The sequence below is a fragment of the Triticum aestivum genome, chromosome 3A (assembly GCF_018294505.1).
Source record: "Triticum aestivum cultivar Chinese Spring chromosome 3A, IWGSC CS RefSeq v2.1, whole genome shotgun sequence".
In the NCBI taxonomy this organism is placed as follows: Eukaryota; Viridiplantae; Streptophyta; class Magnoliopsida; order Poales; family Poaceae; genus Triticum; species Triticum aestivum.
In genome coordinates this window covers 321060491-321082654 of record NC_057800.1, presented here as the reverse complement: position 1 = coordinate 321082654, position 22164 = coordinate 321060491, and positions in this window count along the sequence as shown.

Below are 22164 nucleotides of genomic sequence, written 5' to 3'. Positions count from 1 at the left end.
CTCCCAAGGAACGCTAGGTACAGGCAAAGGCATATATAAACCATGAGGATTGAGTCGTGACTTAGCTTTTTGACATGTAGTGCAGCAAGCAACAAAACGCTCAACATCCCATCTCATCTTTGGCCAAAAGAAGTGTGTAGCAGGTATATCCTTCGTCTTCTTGACTCCAAAGTGTCTCATTAATCCTCCTCCATGCGCCTCCTGCAACAACAAAAGACGAACAGAGCTAGCTGGAATGCATAGCTTGTTAGCATGAAACACAAATCCATCGTTAAGAACGAACTTGTTCCAAGTTCTCCCTTCCTTACAATTCTGCAATACATCTTGAAATTCAGCATCATGCACATATTGATCTTTGATGGTCTCCAAACCAAATATTTTAAAGTCAAGTTGTGAAAGCATAGTATAACAACGAGACAATGCATCAGCAATAACATTTTCTTTACCCTTCTTGTGTTTAATGACATAAGGGAAAGTCTCAATGAATTCAACCCATTTAGCATGTCTACGATTCAGTTTTTCTTGACTTTTAATGTGTTTCAAAGATTCATGATCAGAATGTATAACAAATTCCTTGGGCCATAAATAATGTTGCCATGTTTCTAAGGTCCGAACAAGAGCATATAATTCTTTATCATAAGTAGAATAGTTCAGACTAGGCCCACTCAATTTTTCAGAAAAGTATGCAACAGGTTTGCCATCTTGTAATAACACACCTCCTAATCCAATTCCACTAGCATCACATTCAAGCTCAAAAGTCTTATTAAAATCAGGAAGTTGGAGTAAAGGAGCATGTGTCAACTTATCTTTCAATATTGTGAAGGCTTCTTCCTGTGCGGTACCCCAAACAAAAGGCACATCCTTCTTTGTAAGCTCGTTGAGAGGTGCAGCAATGGTGCTGAAATCTCTCACAAAATGCCTATAGAAACCAGCGAGGCCAAGGAAACTCCTCACTTGTGTGACCGTTTTGGGCTGCGGCCAACTCTCAATAGCTTCAATCTTGGCTTTATCAACTTCAATTCCCTATGGAGTAACAACATAGCCAAGAAAAGATACTCGGTTGGTGCAAAAGGTGCACTTTCCAAGGTTACCAAACAAACGTGCATCACGTAGAGCAATAAAAACAGCACGTAAATGTTCCAAATGTTCCTCCAAAGATTTGCTATAAATCAATATGTCATCAAAGTAAACTACCACAAATCGTCCAATGAAAGCACGTAAAACTTCGTTCATTAACCTCATGAAAGTACTAGGTGCATTAGTTAACCCAAAGGGCATGACTAACCACTCATATAATCCAAACTTAGTTTTAAATGTTGTTTTCCATTCATCTCCCAATTTCATACGAATTTGATGGTATCCACTATGCAAATCAACTTTGGAGAATATTGTAGAGCCACTCAATTCATCAAGCATATCATCTAGCCTAGGAATAGGATGACGATAACGAATGGTAATATTATTAATGCCTCTACAATCAACGCACATACGCGACGTACCATCCTTTTTCGGCACTAAAATGATAGGAATAGCACAAGGACTAAGGGATTCACGTATATAACCTTTGTCGAGCAGTTCTTGTACTTGACGCATAATCTCCTTCGTCTCCTTTGGATTGGTACGGTATGGTGCACGGTTGGGTAATGATGCACCGGGAATTAAGTCAATTTGATGCTCAATCCCTCGAATAGGTGGTAATCCCGGTGGCACGTCTTGTGGAAAGACGTCAGCGAACTCCTGCAAAATGTTAGTGACAGCAGGAGGCAAAGAGGGAGGCACGTCCTCGAATGAAAATAATGCCTCTTTGCACACAAAAGCATAGCAAACAGATTTGCTAAAATCAAAATCATCAATATCAGATTTGGTGGCAAGTAAACATGCACTTTTCAATTTAATTTCAGAAGCAACACTAGATGGTTTATTATTAGGCTGCATTTGTTGCTTAAATTCTTTTGCCATAATCTGATTTTCACTTTTATTTTTCTCCTGTTTTGCTTTATTAGCTCTATTAATATCATCTTTTAAAATGGAATCAGGAGTCATAGGAAGCAAAGTAATATTTTTATCCTTATGAACAAGAGTATACTGATTGTTTCTACCATGGTGTACAGAATTTTTATCAAATTGCCATCGTCTACCAAGTAATAAGGAACATGCTTGCATAGGTACCACATCACAATCAACATAATCAGCATATGTAGAGATACTAAAGTGCACACGAACAGTACGTGTTACCTTAACCTTGCCGCCGTTGTTGAACCATTGGATGTAGTAAGGATGTGGATGTGGTCTTGTGGTGAGAGATAGCTTCTCCACCATCTCCATGCTAGCCAAGTTATTGCAGCTCCCTCCATCAATGATGACGCGAACAGAATGTTCCTTCACAACTCCCTTTGTATGGAACAAATTATGCCTCTGATTTTGCTCAGCTTGTGTAACCTGCACACTCAAAACACGTTGAGCAACTAAACATTCATACCTGTCAGCATCTTCAGCAGCCATGTATTGCATCTCATGATCAGAATCCTCTCCACCGTGTTCTTCATGTGTAATAAGAGCCAAAGTATCCTCATCATAGTCACTAGCGGACTCATACCCACCATCCTCAGTAGCAATCATCACACGCTGAGATTGGCATTCTCTCGCAAAATGTCCTCTTCCTTTACAATGACGACAAATAATATCACTTGTGTGCCCTGTTGATGCCATGGAAGAAGAAGAGCTCTGCGCAGGTCCGGTAGGTGTGCTCTTGGCAGATAGTGGTGGTTGTGCCTGCTTTCTTGTATCACGGCTGGAGGTGGCCCCTGATGGAGGTGCTGGTGGAGTGGAAGTAGAGGATGCACGTGGTGTCGATGATGAAGACCGACCTGCAGAAAAGTTAGTTCGCGCCAATGCCTGTCGATCCTTCATTTCACGTTCAGCTTTACAAGCAAGATGGAATAAACGAGTGATATTAGTATACTCCTTATACTCTAGAATGGTCTGAATCTCTATTTAATCCACCCATAAAACGTGCAAGCATAGCTTCATTCTCCTCAACAATACCACATCTAATCATGCCAGTTTGTAATTCCTGATAATATTCTTCTACAGAATTTTTGCCTTGTCTTAAACGCTGCAATTTTTGAAGTAATTCACGTTGATAATATGGTGGAACCCAACGAGTACACATAGCAGTTTTCAAAGCAGCCCAAGTAGCTGGAATAGGATATAATCTACAATGTTCAGACCACCAAACACATGCAAAGCTAGTGAAAGCACAAACAGCAGCAGGAACACGTCTCTCCTCAGGATATTGTAAACATGTAAATCGTTGTTCAGTTTCTAGCTCCCAAGTAAGATATATATCAGGAACATATCTACCCTCAAATGGTGGAATATTCAATTTTAGTTTAGGAAGATGGTCATGTACCTCAGGTGGTGGTGCATCCCCACTGTTGTGATGATATGCATGAGGACGGCCTGGTGGTGGTGGTGCTGGTGGTTGCATGTAGTTCTGATTTTGATCAACCTCATCCTCATAATGATCCTCCACCTCTGCAGTAGTAGCAGGAGCGACAGAAGCACCAACAGTAGGTACAACAGCACCAGAAGTTTGACCAGGCTCAATGGGAGCGTGTTGTGCTCGTCCCACTTGATTTGGAAGACGATGTTGTTGTTGTTGTGGAGGTGCAACAGGTGCAACAGGTAGTGGAAGACGCGCGAGCAATTCATTAAACTTGTTATCGAGCTTTGTTTCGAACGCCTTCTCAATGCCATCTATCTTCTCCATGGCCAATTCAAATCTGTTTAGCACATCTTCCACCTGTCCACTCATCATTTGCTGAAACTTATCATGTAACTCTTTGTTCTTCATGTTCTCCCAGTCAATCACGTCGGGTTGTGATCCTCCCATGGTTAGCAGCAATAGAAACACACAAGAATATGATCCTACAGACTACTAGAAAATGGCGGTGGTGGAGTGTCACAAATCCGTCAAGCAAATCTCAAATTCTTACCAGTTCTTACCCAGCAGCAGGGGGTGATCGGCAACCGTCGTAGTCAAAACTCTCAAAGCTTGGATACAACGATTAGCAGGGAGAGTCAAACGCACGATGTAGATGTATGTGGAGCTAGGAAGGCTTATAATATGGTAGCAAAAAGGGTCAGAAATAATCAATTCAGAGATGCAAAGTTGAATAAACGCTCAACGACGGTACTGTGCTGGTCCTAGGCTAGACCGTGCTAGAGACGCGAGCCTAGAACACTAACAAAATCACGGCGCTGCACGTAAACAAGGGAAAAGCACACTATGGGATTTTTTTCCGCTCTGTTTTTTTTTGCGCTCCTCTTTTTTTTTGTGTGCTCCTCTTTTTTTTGGCGCTCCTCTTTTTTTTTGCGAAAAATCACTATAATGGTGAGTGTCTCAAAACTCTTCCCTCGTCAAACTGATAGGATGGGCACGAAATTTTTTTTGACTGTTTTTTTTCGGAAATCAGGGCAGCGATGACCAAAAAGTGCGACAAAAAATCACTATGATGGCACATGGCTCAAAAGACTCAGAAAAGCCTAAAAAGAGGATAGGGAAAATATTTTTGCCTGCGAAAATTTTGGCCTAAAAACTACTCGGGGGTCTCCAGACTCTTTTTTTTGAAACCTACTCACACAAGGAAACACGAATCGGAAATTAGACGGACCTCGAAAACAAACCTAATATGAAAGGAACTCGGATTGGTGGTGGATATATGATGGTAGGATATGGCGGCGGTGGTGGTATATGGATACAGATTGGTCGTGGTATATGGATACAGATTGGTGGTGGTATATGGATACGGATTGGTGGTGGTATATGGATACGGATTGGTGATGGTATATGGAGACGGATTGGTGGTGGTATATAGCAGGGGTGCTGATGATGGTGTGGCGGCGGCGTGACAACTTATGAACAGAACTCGAAACTCTAAATGACTAGACGCTAAGACCAGCAACTAGACACGACGATGCAACCGCAAATTCAACAAAGCAAAATACTGAAAAGACTATGCAAAGGCTCAGATTGGTTCGGATATGATGAACTAACCATAATTTTTTTGGGGTTTTTTTCGTGGACTGTAGGTATGAAGAACAGACTCGATCTAAACTATGAAAAACTGTAAAATCTCACCGAGCAACCTGGAAATCTGATACCACTTGATAGAGGCAAAGGTGTCCCGATGTTTCGATGAGATGGTGGCTATCGTTTCTGTGGGAGTCGACCTTGACGATCCGACTACGAACGTGCGAGACGTCGCGCCTTAGCAATCACTAAACCAACTTTCGAGGGGTTATTGACCACGCCGGAGCATGATCAACCTGACCACGAGGGTCTGTTTCCTGCGAGCAAACGAAGAACAAGCAAGAAACTGAGAATGCAATCTGGATATTACGAATATGAGATGAAAGCTTTATTGATCAAGGTAGGGTTCTGTGACGTCTTGGTCTGCTCGTTGGACACAAACGAAGTATGGGAAGTTGCAGCTATGGCGAACTTTTAATCTAAACAAAACCCAAAGTCTAAACGATGCCCTAAGGGCTGTATATATGGAGGAGAGAGGGGGAATTTCGTGGCCCTTGGTGGAGGGGTCCGAAACTAACCCTAAATCTTGTTTCCCCACACATACGGACTCTAAAAACAGCCTATACTTAAGTACTTCGAAAATACATGGGCCTGGCCCAATAATAAGGTGACGCAGCACCTAGAATTGCCTCTGGATGAAATTTGTGAAGTGGCATCTTGTATATTTCGTCCCATGCTTCATGCACTCATTATGGTGGCTTCAGAGTCCTGGAATCATCACTTGTAACTCCGTTCTTGTTCCCCTTGCACATGCCATCATCTCCATGCTTGAACTTGCTCCAAGGTTCATCTTTCTTGTCCAAGCTAGGCCCTTCATTTGTAAGCAAAACAAATGTATCCAATTTAGGCAGCATCATATTCTCATGAACATTAGAATCGTTACCAAGAAATGAAAGTACCTGATAATTCAATGGCATGCGCGAGCTCTAGTAATTGGTCCAGTATGTATAGCAGCAGGGGCTGTGGGTGTAACAATGGTATTAATGTCCTCATCATATAGATCGATCGGTTTGTCTGGAAAACTGGGAAAGACCTAGCTATATAAACACACGCATAGAGGAACATCGATCGTTGCGCATGCATGTGAGAGATAAAGAATGCTCGATATGATGAAGAGGGGGAGGTGTGTGTGTGTGTGTGTGTGACCGACCTAAAGAAAAAGATTGCATGTGTGCGATGGATAATGCCGAGTGGTAGTGTGTGTGCATGCATGCACGAGAGAAAGTTAGTGGTACACTTATAAAGAGAAGACGATTGTGTGGGTGTAAAAGACTAGGTGAGGTCATAATCAATGTAAAGTTGAATTAAAATATTTAAATAAGAGATCATGATGTTTGAAACCCATGCATGCATGAATATAACTGAGATATGCGCGGTGTGGTTTGGAAACGAGCATGCTATATTGTATACACATTGAATAAGGTCAGACTGATTTGAATTTGAGATACCAATGGCATACATTGTTTGGACACATTGCATCCGTGCAGGGACACACTATTCCGTGGCTTTCGCATCACATATCTATATCTATACCATATATATTATATTTTATATTTTTTATATAGTGTGTGAATAACTTTAACTTTGAAAGATAGTCGTTAGATGAAGCCAATCCGATGGTGCGGAGATGGCAAATCCGAGCACTACTGGCCATTGGATATCATCTACATTCCACCAGATTTTGCCACATGTACAATCTAAAAGACTCCATGGTTGAACTTAAGCATAATGCACAAACCTCAAAACACAAGCACTTCTCCTTTGTTCTAGAATCTTTCGTATCATAATTGCCCAAATTTGTTTCTACATGAATTGCCATTATTTGTTTTTACTTTATGCTTTACAATGCACAATTCCATGAATCTTAAAATAGATTAATTTTTTTATAAAAACTAAATGATTTTGAATGAGATGAATTATAAGAATTAAACGAACATCTACATCATGCATATATGACTCAAAAATTACATGCTATAATGTTGTATTTATTCATAATTTGGTTGCCAAATCTCATGCGTGCAATGCACGTGTACCTTACTAGTCCAAATGGTGTTTGTGTGTGTTGTGCATGTTAAACACATTGTACGTAGTATCATACATTGTTTAGATTCCGAACATCTAGCTAGAGCATACATGTACTATGATTTGAATTCAACATAAAATGGATACATATATTTGAATTTGAGATCGTATGAACATATAGTTTGTATTTATATAGGAATTTATTACTCCTATATTCATGTCATGTGTTGTGAAGATAATATTTAGATGGTTGTATAACTAACCCGAGTACAATCCAATTCAAACAGGGAAAATGTACTCAAATTTAGTCCATGTGCTAGACAACATGAATTGTTTTTTTATTGTTGAGGGAAGTGCAAATATATTTGGTACTGTATACGTTATGTTTGTTGTCCCGGTTTTTTTAGTTTTTGTTGTTGTATTTGAAAGCATTTATAGTAATATAGTAAAATGGGACATGGCTCTCTCTCGTGATGAGGTACAAATTCTCTTTTTTTGTACACGTTAAGCTTGTTCTCCCGAAATTTCAAGCCACGCCTTGTTATGCCGAAATTTCAAGCTAGTATCTCTGTCTATCGTGCTGCGAAACTCCCACCTCTTCAACCCACGCCTTGTTACCCCGAAATATTTAAGATGTATCTTTGTCTCGTTGTGCGCCGAAAACTTCCTCCACCATAACTCGCGCCTTACTATCCCAAAATTACAACGCGCGTGAAAACTCCCACCTCCTGTGAAATCCCGACACGTGAAATGCCCGTGATAACACTGAACCGAAAGAACCGCCTAGCTTAAATCGGTGGGGTACTTTCATAACTTACCCCACATTTCAGACAAGCATGTCCCTAACCCATGGTTCCCCCCTCCCATCCCATCCGCCCAGCAATCTTACACCGAGGCTGCGGAAAACCCACGAAGCCTCACACCCTCCTCCGTTCGCCACCCAGCCGGAGCCTCTTCCCCGACGATGTCGTCCACAGCAACACCTCGACATCCCTCATCCACCGCATAGGATGAGGATCCGCTGTTGATCCCGTCGTGCCGCCAGTTCAGCCACCCCGTACTCCACCTCCAAGGAGCTGCCCCGACGTTCCCCTCGTCTTTCGCATCATCTCCATTCCCACACCGACGTCTTCACCTGCACCACCAGAAGAGCAGCATCATCACCGATTCCTTGGATAAAGCTGAGGCCTAATCGGCGCCACCAAAGAGGTTCTGCACTAATCGCCATATTTTCTTCTTGATTCAATCTCACGGTGTTGCCGGTGCTCGGACCCGAGCCGACATGGCGCGGCTCCATCCACAGCGGCGTCGCCGATCACTTCCTCCACGGCGTCGCTCCCTCGGCGGCGACGTCCACATCAGCAGGAGCTGCTGCTGCTTTGGCTCTCGCTCGCGCTGCTGATCTGCTCTTGCTCTTGGTCCCTTGCCTGGTCTACTTCTGCTCTTCCTCTTGCTCTTGCTCTTGCTGCTGCTCTCGCTCTTGCTTTTGCTTGCGCTGCTGCTCTCGCTCTTGCTCTCGCTTGCGTTGCTGCTCTACTCTTGCGCGCGCTGCTGCTGCTCTACTCTTGTGTGCGCTACTGCTGCACGAGCAGCAGATCCTGCTCTCCCTCGAGCCCCTGCAGCTGCTACCCGAGATGCTGCGACACGACCGGCTGCCCCGGCTCTTGCACGTGCTGCTGCTTTGGGCGCTGCTGCTACTACTACTGCTTTTCTGCTACTAGTGCGTTTAGTTTCGACAGCAAAATTCAGTTTTGACAACAAAATTCAGTTTCGATAGTTAAATTCAGTTTCGATAGTTAAATTCAGTTTCGACAGTTAAGTTCAGAGATGAGCGGCTGATGTATTTTACATCTAGCCCTTTCTAGTTATGTATTTTACGTCATCTATTGGAGATGTTATTGGAATTCCACTCAGGTTAACGTTGTCTCTCTTGCTCCAACGAGGAAACCCTCCATCACAGCGAAACAGTACAGCGGGCTCCATCTCCAGACGCCTAAGATCTTCTTCCCCTCCTCCGATAGCCAAATCAGCCGGAGCATCCTCACCGACCAACCCAATCATGTTGAGATCGACATGGCTTCGCCAAAGAGGTTGTACACTTGTTGCATCGCTTTTTTACTCTACATGTTATATATATATTGTCCACTGAGCACATGTAGTAATGTGAAATACAATTAGTTTCTCTTACTACATGACAAGCAGTGAGGTACCAGGCAACTTAGCTATTCGTGATGGACTCTCTTGAATGTCATCGTTATTTATCTCTGTGTGATTGAGATGTGCATTTGTAGATGGGCCTAGGAGTTGACCTAGTAGGGCAGTGGCCTGCGTCCAATGTAGAAGTAGCACAAAAACCTTTTTTGTGTGTAGGCTTTTCCCTGCTCATGCCTGCCTACTAGAATCGCCAATGCTTGAAAGGAAAACTGAAGGAAAAACATAGGAATTGGAAAGTTTCCTATGGTAATACTATTCATGCATTTGGTTCAAAGGAATGGAGCAAAGGAAAACTGTAGGATTTGTTCCTTTAGTGTCTCCTTGAAAGAAAAACCGTAGGAATTTTAATATCCACTTGTCCTCCTTTTCAAATTCCTATTCATGAAGCACAAGACTAAGAGATAGTAGCATAATAGCATTATAACCGTACATTTTCTTGTGGTTTGACTTAATCTCATCATGCTTCTTTGCATCCTGTGATCTTCCAATTCTTGTGAACCAAACACCCAGAGTGGCAGAAATATTGTGTTTTAAAATTCTTTGTTTTGCACGTGCATTCCTATCCTATTCTTTTCTATTTCATATCCCTACATTGTTAGAATCCTCAAATTCAAACAAGCCATTACACAATTATTTTTGTTACAGATATGTGTCAAAGAAAACCTTGTGTGGTTTATCCCGCTCCTGCAGCGCTATGTTCCACCCCAGCTCAACTACTCCAACGACGGAAGGGTTCACCACAGCAGGGATCTGCTCTCCAAACTGTCTTTCGCCGCCTCAGATCTTCTTCCCCGCCGCCGATAGCCAGGACAACTGCATTACCATCATCAACTGAGTAGATGACCATGAGGACTACGCGGGTCCTCAAGAGAGGTCGCACTCTTTCGTGTCTTCTTACGTTATGCATCACTTAATATGATGACATGCTACTTTATCGTCATGTTCACCTATTTGACTCTGAGTCAGGTCCAAACTAATGCTCAAACTTGAGTTTTTAAATGGTTGTGGGATACATATTGGGGCAACAATCAATACGATTTGTCTACTATCTAGTTAATCTCGGGTGTCTACTATGAGTTTCATGTTGGGTGGAAACAAACATTAAATGAGCCATTATTTGTATTTTTTAACTAAAGATATTATCTGCCTGCTATCATTGGTTTTGGGTCTATCCATAGTTTGCTACCATCACTCTGGATTTGTGCATGCACTCCTTACATAATCTCACTATATTTTATTCCTATGCATGTCAGTTATTGATGAGGACATGACTACCTTGGATACGACTAAAAATATTGTATACATGCATATTTGTCAGGTGATTTCTAGTGCAAACTATTCAATAATCTATTTATGTTATCCAGAACAAAAATACTTCACACACTTTTGTGTTTTGTCTAATTGCAGGTGTATGGGACATTTGTACAATCCACATATAAAGATAAGGAAAAAGGAGAAGTTTAGGTTCTGTTCAAAAAGTCCTCTCACGTCACTTTTGGGCCAAGAGAAGATAAAGTCCAAGTCTTTCACGTTTTGGATTCAGATTCGGACTACACAGACATACCTGACTAAAAACGCCAACAACTTTTTCATACGGACTCCGAATTGCGTGATTCTTTTTTTGTTGGAAAGTAGATTCCGTGCTCTTTCCAACCCAATTGAGATATCGATGAAACAATCTGACATTGCAGCAGAATCCGAGTCAAAGAACAAGTCCAAAGGTGTTGCATCACCTCCACTTGGGCCATGAGCCTTGTACGTCCTAGGGTTGGTTTTAGGTTGCCTTGGACGTCCTTCCACCTCCTTGGCCGCCACCCCTTGCTCCTATATAAGTAGATCCATTTAGTAGCTTTTTCCTTGGGATTTGTTTAGTTAAAAGTTAGCCATTGCAACTTCGTGTACTTCATTTGTGTCCAACGACCATACCAACACCGCTTATGGATCCCCACCATTATCAATACTTCATATATATTCGTAATATTCAGATTGCTTTATCATAGGAATTGACCTTCGTGGTCAGGCTGATCGTGCTTCGGGCATCGTCAGTAACCTCAGGAGATTGGTTTAGTGATTGCTAAGGCGCAACATCATGCATGTTTGTAGTCGGATCGTCAAAGTCGTCTCCACCAAATCGATAGTTATCATCTCATCAAAAGATCGGGACACCCTCGCCTCTATCAAGTGGTATCAGTTTTCAGGTTGCTCGGTGAGAATTTCCAATTTTTCCTACATTAGATTTATTTTCTTACCTATTGTCCAAGAAAAAGCCACAAAAAAGTTAGATCTATTCATCCTTTGTCGAAGCCAGTCTGAGCCTTTGCAATTTTCTTTTCATTGCTTGCATAGTTGAATTATCGATTGCATCGTCGTGTCGAGTTGCTGGTCTTAGTGTCTAGTTTGTTTAGAGTTTCGAGTTCTGTTCACATTAGTCACGCCGCCGCTGCATTGTTATCCCTTCCGCTATCCACCACTCATCCATCAATTTCCACCATGTTCTACCCATCATTCATTGTCACAATCATTGTTGAGGTCGTTCACATTTTCGCTAGATCCAATCTGCATCTTATCTAGTTTGTCTTGGAAAGAGGGAGAGAGAGAAAAAGGCAGAGAAAAAAAGTTAAAAAAGTCAGAGAAAAAAAGAAGAGAAAAAAGTGTGAGGAAAAAAAAGAGAAGAAAAAAAAACAAAATTCGGATCTATCTAGACTCAATCTCGTAGTTGGTTTCGGATTGGAATCTGTTTCGTGCACTGTTCAGTAAAACAGCCATAACTTCCTCGTACGAAGTCCGTTTTGGCTCAGCGAGTACTCAAATGAAAGCTAGCGACGAGCCGCATCTAAATAGTTGCAAAAGCTAGTTCAATATTTGGCACCTCAAAATTGGCTTCTAAATAGGTCTTTTTTCCCTCCGAAGTTCACGAACACAGCTTATTCCCGTTTTTCAGGCCAGTTTTAGAATTTTTTTTACTCCTCATATTAACTCGGAATTGAGTGTTTCCTTTTGCGTTTGAAAGCTTGAGTCAATAAAATTCTTGAAAAAATATCAAAAAATTGGCACAAACTTTTCCAGAGGAAAGTTGGAGAGAAAGTTGTTGATATATACTGCTTGGCTGTTGTTTCACATCATTATCTTTACGGCTATTGTGATCTTCACTTATATTTTGCTATCCAGAGCTACTTCATATCCTTTATTGATGCTAGTTGTGCCACAGTGTGACCTCATTAGTGTTCTAGGCTCGCGTCTCTAGTCCGGTCTAGCCTAGGACCAGCATAGTATCGTCGCTGAGCGTTTATTCAACATTGCATCTCTGAATTGATTATTGCTAATCTTTTGCTATCATATATAGCCAACTAATCTCCACATATTTCTACACCGTGTATACGTACGTTTCCCTGGCAATCGCTTTACACAATCTTCGGAGTTATTTGACACCGCTAGTGCCTGTCACCACCTGCCGCATGGTAAGAACTTGTAAGATATTGATATTTGCTTTACTGTGAGCACTTCACAACCACATCCTAGTAGTTCATAGGAACATTATTCTCTAATTTTGTTTCTTGTTTCTACTAATCATGACAGGTTCCGGAGATAGAAGTTCTCGGGCGATGGACACATCTTCACCATCACGAGAGTTGGGACAACACACACATGCACATGGTCAGGTTATCTCTTTACTGTCATTTGAGGGTAGATTTAATCCTGATATTTATCTAGCTTGGGAGCTTGAAGTAGAACAAGTTTTTACTCACCATGATTTTTCTGAACTTGAGAGAGTACGAGCTACCACTAGAGCATTTACTGGTTTTGCTTCTATTTGGTGGAGTGTACATTGTAAGAAAAACATTGATAACCAACCCACAACTTGGAAAGTTTTGAAAGCTGTAATGAGACAACAATTTTTTCCTCCTTACTATCGTCGTGAATTGCTTCGAAAATTGGAACAATTAAAACAAGGCAATAACACTGTTCATGCTTACTACCAAGAGTTCAAATCTTATATGCATCATTGTGACATGGAAGAATATGAGGATGATACGGTGAATAGATTTTTTGGTGGTTTGAACCATGATATCCGTGCAAGGTTTCAGTATATTCCTCGTTGCATTACTGGTATGTATGTTCGCGCTTGTACCTTTGAGAGACAGATACAGGAGGATGCATTGGGAGACTACAACAACTACTATTCAAGTTCATGCTCACCACCGCCGGTTGGTTCATCCACCGTTGCACCTACTAGAGCAGCCCCACCTCGGATTGTGAGCGCGACATCATCTCAAGAGTATGGTACATTGTCAACATCCGTACCTACATCAGCTACGTCTTTGCAACAAGGTAACAGTAACGGTATTGATGATATAACTTCACATGAGAATGATGCATGCCTAGTTAACTTGAAAGCATCATGTGTTGAGTTACCTGTTGATTTGAGCACACCACCTATTTTCGAGAATCTTGTTACTATCATGAATGTGTCATGTGATCAAACAACTGAAATACAACAATTTTGAGTGCACCCATTTGATTAACTGTTGATGTAAAAGAACCAATGTTTAATCAATTTGATATGACCCCTAATACTGGTGATGATTCTGTGTCAAATGACTTATTGCAAGTTTGCTTATTTAAGCATGTTGTAGCATGTAAATTTGATGCAAGTAAGGTTTATTCACCAATGTTGGGATGGTTTAATGATGAACATTGTCAATCCTTTGATATGAATAAGAGCTTCACTTATATGTGCAAACTGAGTTGCAATATTTTCATGCCTTCTACTTCTTGTGATAATTTTTTGGCTTTAGATTTTATGAACTATGAAAGTTACTCATGTATACATGTGTCATATGTGCAAAAATCAAGGGAAGTAAAAATGAATGACATATACATATACAACATGTACACCTTGTCTCTTTTGTTAGCCACATTTCAGATTAAGCAACGCGAGGACGGCTTTGTTTTTAAGAAGGGAGGATTATGAGTACATGACTACCTTGGATACGACCAAAAATATTGCATACATGCATATTTGTCAGGTGATTCCTAGTGCAAACTATTCAATAATCTATTTATGTTATCTAGAACAAAAATACTTCACACACTTTTGTGTTTTGTCTAATTGCAGGTGTATAGGACATTTGTATAATCCACATATGAAGATAAGGGAAAATTAGAAGTTTAAGTTCTGTTTAAAAAGTCTTCTCACGTCACTTTTGGGCCAAGAGAAGATAGAGTCCAAGTCTCTCACGTTCTGAATTCAAATTCGGACTACACAGACATACCTGACTCAAAACGCCAACAACGTTTTCATACGGACTCCGAATTGGGTGATTCTTTTTTTGTTAGAATGTAGATTTCGTGCTCTTTCCAACCCAATTGGATTCACCTTTAAATTCGTCTGTAGCATTGAGATATCAACGAAACAATCTAACGCTGCAGTAGAATCCGAGTCAAACAACAAGTCCAAAGATGTTGCATCACCTCCACTCGGGCCCATGAGCCTTGTACGACCTAGGGTTAGTTTTAGGCTGCCTTGGGACGCCCTTCCACCTCCTTGGCCGCCACCCACTGCTCCTATATAAGTAGATCCATCTAGTAGCTTTTTTCTTGGGATTTGTTTAGTTAAAAGTTAGCCATTGCAACTTCGTGTACTTCGTTTGTGTCCAACGACCAGAGCAAGACCGCTTACGGATCCCCACCATTATCAATATTTCATATATATTCACAATATTCAGATTGATTTATCATATTCTTGCTTGTTCTTCGATTGCTTGCAGGAATAGACCTTCGTGGTCAGGCTGACCGTGCTTCCGGCATCGTTAGTAACCTCAGAAGATTGGTTTAGCGACTGCTAAGGCGCAACGTCTTGCACATTGTAGTCGGATCGTCAAAGTCGACTCCACCAAATCGATAGTTATCATCTCATCGAAAGATCGGGACACCTTTGCCTCTATCAGTTATTATACACAATGGAACTGAACATGTAGAGCAAAAGAGACGAGCCATGCCTGGCAATAAAATTTCATGCAGACGTCGCTCCATGGTGGGCGCAAAGGCAACCCCCCCTGTCCACCCATTTCGGATTGTAATCAAGAGGAAGATAACAGTTCTAAGGGGGATTCAGAAGGCGAAGACCACTCCTATTTACCCCCTGAGATCTTCGCTCTAACTTGGCATGATGATGTTGGTAATATGATGCATATGGTGCCTTGCATTGCTTACTTTATACATCGAATATGCCATCTGCTTAGTTTAGAAGTGCTTTGTGTGAATGCCATCTGTTTAGTTTCTTTATCTAATATGTGAATCATGCAATGCCATCTTGTTTAGCCAGGCATCATATATGTGGATTTTGAAATGCCACCCTGGTTAGCTAGTCATCTTATATGTGAATTATATCATGCCATCATTTTTTATTACGTATTAAATTTGTCAACAATTTTAGTACATTCAATTACTCTTCCTGTGCATCAGCCATTTGACATAGTCATGGAAAAAATTAGGAGTGGAAACAAGGTCTTCAGAGTAGACAATGCTATTTGACGAAGCGCATGTCTTGCTGGTTACAGGTAGCTCCTCAGAGGAGGATTCAGAGACAGATGACCAGTCCTATCCCCCCCCCCCCGAGGTGCATGCTCTAACTTGGTAGGGTTATATTGCTCATATCGTGCATATGGTGTCTTGCATTGGCATGTCATTTACTTAGTTTAGACATGTTTTGTGTGAATGCCACCTGTTTAGTGTCTAATTACCATGTATGTGAATTTTGCAATGCCACCTTGTTGCAAGACATTATATATGTGAATTATGCAATGCTATCTTGTTGCTAGGCATTATGTATGTGAATTATGCAATGCCATGCTGTTTAGCCAAGCGTCATATATGTGAATTATATCATGCCGTCCATTTTTCTATTACTCATTGCATTTGCCGACAATGTTTGTATATTCAACTGCTCTTCCTATGCATCTGCCAATTGAATTGATGATGGAGAAATCTGGAGTGAAAACAAGTTCTTCAGAGCAGACAATGCTACCTGCTGAAGCAGATATCTTGCTAGTTATACTCCTCAGAGGAGGATTCAGAGGCAGATGACCAGTCCTATTATCCCCCTGAGGTGTATGCTCAAACTTGGCAGGGTTATATTACTCATATCATGCATATGTTGTCTTGCAATGCTTAGTTTTTACATCATATACACAATATTTAATGACATCTCCTTAGTTGACACATCATATATGTGATTGCCCTCTGCTCACTTGCTTAGTATATAAATCATATATCTGAATTATATCATGCCATGATGTTTACATAGACGGCATGTATCTGAATTATGGCATGCCAACCCATTTTCTAAAGACATAATATAGTTATATAATCTCATCATATTTACATAGTCATCATATTTTGAATTATGTCATTCTATCCGTGAATTATATCATGTCGTCATGTTTCCATCGACTGCATGTTTGTGAATTATGGCATGCCAACCACTTTAATAGACACATCGTATAGTTATATCATGTCATCCTATTTACATAGTCATCATATTTTGAAGTATGTCATTCTATCCTGTTTAGTTAGCCATCATACATGTGAAATTGTGTCATGCTATCATGTTTAATTAGCCATCATATATGTGCAATTATGTCATGCTATTCTGTTTGGTTAGACAACATAAATGTGAATTATTTCATGCTATGTTTTCTTCCCTACTATCCATTGCACTTGTCTATCTTACAATGTCTGTACATTCAATTACTTTTCTTGTTTATCAGCCGTTTAAATTGGATGGGGTGATGGCGGTATCTGTGGGAGTAAAAACACGGTCTTCAGAAAAGATCGTGCTACCTATCGATGCAGATAGAACCACGGTTGTACTTGCCCAAGAACCAGCCCCACCACACATAACCCAGACTCATGCAGATTGTACCCCTACCCAGTGGGACAAAGAACCAGCTACACCCCTTCTAACCCCAACCCCAGCAGATAGTAACCCAGTTCCATTTGACACGACACCGTCTCCACCATAGAGCAGCCAAACACGAGCAGTTAGTAAGGCAACTGCAATGCCCAAAGCACAAGGACCACCGATCTGAACCCCATGTCAATGCTTAAAGCAAAAGAAAAAGTGTTCTCAGGTCAAGTTCCGTGGCTATGGTTCATACTCCTTTGCTCTTGCATCATTGTATTTACTCATACCAACTAATTTCAAATTTGAAGGATGCAATTAAAACTTCAATGGCGCAACAGGTATGTTTTAAAGCTGTTTCTTTAACGTGTTTGCTGCTATAACTTGCCCTATGTTGATTTTAGTTTCAATTGAATAAACAGTTATGTTCTCATGCCATGCACATTACAAGTGTTGTTATTGCTGTGTAGTTTCCCACACTTATATTTTGTCTATGCTGCTTAGTCTTAAATAGATATGATTTGAATTGTCTCTATCTTGAATTGGCAACATAAACTAGAATGATATAGACCATACTATGACCATACTACATAGTATATGTTTGTTTCATGTTGTTATCCTATCCACCTTACTACTGAACTGGTTTACCAAAATGAGTTTCATATACAACATGGTAAACCTGTGATGTGTCTGTTTGTTTCTCTTTTAGAATGTGGATAAAATATTGATGAGGACATGACTACCTTGGATACGACCAAAAATATTGCATACATGCATATTTGTCAGGTGATTTCTAGTGCAAACTATTCAATAATCTATTTATGTTATCCAGAACAAAAAATACTTTGCACACTTTTGTGTTTTGTCTAATTGCAGGTGCACGAGACATTTGTAAAATCCACATATGAAGATAAGGGGAAAAGAGAAGTTTATGTTCTGTTCAAAAAGTCCTCTCACGTCACTTTTGGGCCAAGAGAAGATAGAGTCCAAGTCTCTCACGTTTTGGATTCAGATTCGGACTGCACAGACATACCTGACTCAAAACGCCAACAACTTTTTCACACGGACTCTGAATTGGGTGATTCTTTTTTTGTTGGAAAGTAGATTTCGTGCTCTTTCCAACCCAATTAGATTCACCTTCAAATTCGTCCGGAGCATTGAGATATCGATGAAACAATCTGACACTGCAGCAGAATCCGAGTCAAACAACAAGTCCAAAGGTGTTGCATCACCTCCACTTGGGCCCATGAGCCTTGTACGATCTAGGGTTGGTTTTAGGCTGCCTTGGGACGTCCTTCCACCTCCTTCGCCGCCACCCCTTGCTCCTATATAAGTAGATCCATCTAGTAGCTTTTTCCTAAGGGATTTGTTTAGTTAAAAGTTAGCCATTGCAACTTCGTGTACTTCGTTTGTGTCCAACGACCAGACCAAGACCACTTACGGATCCCCACCATTATCAATACTTCATATATATTCGCAATATTCAGATTGCTTTATCATATTCTTGCTCGTTCTTCGATTGCTTGCAGGAATAGACCTTCGTGGTTAGGCTGACCGTGCTTCCGGCATCGTCAATAACCTCAAGAGATTGGTTTAGAAATTTCTAAGGTGCAATGCCATGCACGTTTGTAGTCGGATTGTCAAAGTCGACTCCACCAAATCGATATTTATCATCTCATTGAAAGATCGGGACACCCTCGCCTCTATCAAGTGGTATCCGTTTTCAGGTTGCTTTGTGAGAATTTCCAGTTTTTCCTAAATTAGATTTATTTTCTTACCTATTGTTCAAGAAAAGCCACACAAAAAGTTAGATCTATTCATCCTTTCTCCAAACAGTCTGAGCCTTTGCAATTTTCTTTTCATTGCTTGCATAGTTGAATGATCAGTTGCATCATCGTGTCGAGTTGCTGGTCTTAGTGTCTAGTTCGTTTACACTTTTGAGTTCTGTTCACATTATTCACGCCGCCGCTGCATTATTATCCCTTCCGTTGTCCACCACTCGTCCATCAATTTCCACCACGTGCTACCCACCGTTCATTGTCATAATCATAGTTGAAATCGTTCACATCTTCGCTTGATCAAATCTATATCTTATCTAGTTTGTTTTGGAAAGAGGGAGAGAGAAAAAAAGAAAGGAAAAAAGTAAAAAAAAGTCAGAGAAGAAAAGAGAAAGAAAAAGGGAAAAAGTGTGAGGAAAAAAAAGAGAAGAAAAAAAATTCGAATCTATCTAGACTCAATCTCGTAGTTGAATTTGGATTAGAATCTGTTTTGTGCACTATTCGGTAAAACAGGCATAACTTCCTCATACAAAGTCCGTTTTGGCTCCGCGAGTACTCAAATGAAAGCTAGCGACGAGTCGCATTTAAATAGTTGCAGAAACTAGTTCAATATTTGGCATCTCAAAATCGGCTTCTAAATAGGTCTTTTTGCCCTCTGAAGTTCGCGCATACAGTTTGTTCCAGTTTTTCAGGCCAGTTTTAGACTTCTTTGACTCCTCATATCAATTCGGAACTGAGTGATTCTTTTTGCATTGGAAAGCTTGAGTTAGTAGCATTCTTTGAAAAAATTATCAGAAAATTGGCTCAAACTTTTCAAGGGGAAAGTTGGAGAGACAGAGAGGTGTTGTATATCCTGTTTGGCAGTTGTTTTTCATCATTATCTTTACTGTCGTTGTGATCTTCACTTATATATTGTTGACCAGAGCTACTTAGTATCCTTCATTGATGCTAGTTGTGCTACGTCGTGACCTCATTAGTGTTCTAGGCTCGCGTCTCTAGTCTGGTCTAGCCTAGGACCAGCACAGTACCGTCGTTGAGCGTTTCTTCAACATTGCATCTCTGAATTGATTATTGTTAATCTTTTGCTACCATATACTTAAGCCTTCCAAACTCCACATATTTCTACACCATGTTTACGCACTTTCCCCTAGCAATCGCTTTACTCAATCTTTAGAGTTATTTGACACCGCTGGTTGCCGATCACCACCTGATGTATGGTAAGAACTTGTAAGATATTGAGATTTGCTATAGTGTGATTGTTTTACCACCACTTCCAAGTAGTTCATAGGAACATTTTTTGGATTCTGTTTCTTGTTTCTACTAATCAGGATAGGATCCAGAGTCAATTCATGGGCTTTGTCGATCGTGGGAGACGTGCCACCGCCTTTGCAAATACCACAACCGTCACAAGAGGTGCACAAACATCCAAATGCACATGACCAGGTTAATGTATCTATACCACCATTTAATGGCCGTTTTAGACCTGCTTTATATATTGAATGGGAGTTTAACATAAAAAAAATATTTGCTTCCCACAATTTTGATGAACATAAAAAGGTTAAGGTTGCGGTTACTTCTTTCACTGGTTATGCTTTGGTTTGGTGGAGTGAATATTGTCGGTTACAGCCTGATTATATACCTACAACTTGGGATGATTTGAAACTTGCCATGCGACATACTTTCGTTCCCGCTTATTATACTCGCGACATGATTAAGAAGTTGCAACATTAAAACAAGGTAGTGACACTGTAACAAAATATTATGATGATTTACAAACTACCTTGTTGCATTCCTCTTTAGAAGAAAGTGAAGATTATTTTATGGATAGATTTTGGGGAGGATTAAACTGTGATATTAAAGAGAGATATTAATTCATGAAAAGTGTTATCCTATGGACCATTTGTTTCGTCTTGCTTGCAAAGCTGAACAGAAAATAAAGCGACGTGTTGCCCATGAGGAGAACAAGCGCACGGTGCAGATTCCAAGAGTTGATATGATTGTTCCTTCAACTACTAGGCGTACTATGACAACCACATCTGTTGTTGTGAGGACTACATCACCTCCAGCATGTGACACATTGCCCCCGAGAGTTGCTACATCATCTGAGTTAATCATAAGAGGTAATGACAAAGGTACTGATGTTTCATCTCTACATGAGAATGATGAATGCCTTGTTAATTTGAATGCACCATCTGATGAGCTACCCACTACTTTGATCGTACCACCTATTTTAGAGGACTATGTTGATAATTTGACTTTGCCATGTGATCAAACAACTAAAATACCAACAATTTTGAGTGCACCCATTGAATTAACTATTGATGCAAAAGAACCAATGTTTAATCATTTTGATATGGCCTCTAATCTTGGTGATGATTCTGTGTCCCATGACTTATTGCATGTTTGCTTATTTAAGCATGTTGTAGCATGTAAATTTGATGCAAGTAAGATTTATTCACCAATGTTGGGATGGTTTAATGATGAATATTGTCAATCTTTTGATATGAATAAGAGATTCACTTATATGTCTAAACTGAGTTGCAATATTTTCATGCCTTCTACTTATGATAATATTTTGGCTTTAGATTTTATGAACTATGAAAGTTACTCATGTATACATGTGTCATATGTGCAAAAATCAAGGGAAGTAAAAATGGATGACATATACATATACAACATGTACACCTTGTCTCTTTTGTTAGCCACATTTTAGATTAAGCAACGCCGAGGACGGTTTTGTTTTCAAGAAGGGGAGGATGATGAGGAGATGACTACCTTGGATACGACCAAAAATATTGCATACATGCATATTTGTCAGGTGATTTCTAGTGCAAACTATTCAGTAATCTATTTATGTTATCTAGAACAAAAATACTTCGCACACTTTTGTGTTTTGTCTAATTGCAGGTGTATGGGACATTTGTACAATCCACATATGAAGATAAGGGAAAAAGAGAAGTTTAGGTTCTGTTCAAAAAGTCCTCTCATGTCACTTTTGGGCCAAGAGAAGATAGAGTCCAAGTCTCTCACGTTTTGGATTCAGATTCGCACTGCACAGACATACCTGACTCAAAATGCCAACAAGTTTTCCATACGGACTCCGAATTTGGTGATTCTTTTTTGTTGGAAATTAGATTTCGTGCTCTTTCCAA